Raw genomic sequence first — 1255 nt, forward strand, 5'->3', positions numbered from 1 at the left:
TATTTTTAAGACAAAAAGATTAATTACCCCTCCAGGGTGCTGGCTACCAGGATGAAGCACTCCTGGAACGTAGTGATTAGCAAAGTCAACGATAGATTGCCTACAGGGAAAAACATTAAGAAATATTGCTTATATTATACAGAATAAACTTGGAAGCAAAGACGAAATACAATCTATCGAGGAGGGTGCATTGTTTTCGATTTAAAGTGGCAATGTTAACTTATTTTTAAACCGCATTTTCTGTGCCAGCAGCCATCCAAATGGCTCCCACTTCTGTTTAGCTTCGCCTTTAAGGAGAAATAATGACACTATTTTCATTTCCAGCCTCCCCGCTTTCTGCGCCCACACAGAAGCATTCACAGTGGGCAATAGTCACCTCCTACACCCACAGTCTTCTTTTCCAGACGTGGAACCAGCAAAACAAGATCCTTCTTTAAAGAAATCACATTGCGGTTAGTGATTAAGTTGTATTATAGTTTTTTCCTCTGTTGTTGACAACAATCAAGTAGCTAATTCACTGTCGATCCATTACTTCTGGGTTTTTCTAATAATCCACTTCCTGAAAATTATAAATACAGAAGAGTGCTTTTGCAAATAACTGTTGTAAGACCCTGAATCACTTTTAACTCTCCCCTTTCTTCTCTGGGCTGTGACATTCACTCCCATGATATCATCCCCGAGGGAAACTAAACCCTTTGTCTACTCAACCAAAAAGAGCACAAGAGGACATCTTGCCACAGCTTAGGGAATTGTTTAATCATTTAATTTACTTCCTTACTTTCCTGGAAATGAACCATTGGTTCAAATCGGGCATTTGTTGGTTGCTCCCATATGTGTTGGGATGTGCAAATCAACACAGGAATTCTGCACGGTGGGCATTATTCACCCCTAGGTTCAGGGAAATTGAGTGACTATTCAGAACCTGTAAGTGGAAGGAGTAGGATTCCAACTGTGGACCAAGACAATTTCCTCTGTCACACAGACCTTTGATTGCGTCCTATTACATTCCTCAGCTACTTTCCCTCCCCTTGCCCCCACCCCCCATTCTGGGAACTTCCATTTTCTCCCTCTTCTCATGCTGTCAGTATGAAAACGGGAGGGAAGGGGGGCAGGGCACAACCTTTAAAAGAATGGCATAGCCTGAGGACACGACAAAAACTGGTTAGAACCAGCTAAGTCCAAGATGGTGGAAGATTTGACTTCCAGGAGTACGTGAGCCTCGTTATACACTCACTGTAATACGTTAGTATATGCT

This window comes from Lipotes vexillifer, unplaced genomic scaffold (assembly GCF_000442215.2).
Source record: "Lipotes vexillifer unplaced genomic scaffold, Lipotes_vexillifer_v1.1 scaffold410, whole genome shotgun sequence".
Lineage (NCBI taxonomy): Eukaryota > Metazoa > Chordata > Mammalia > Artiodactyla > Lipotidae > Lipotes > Lipotes vexillifer.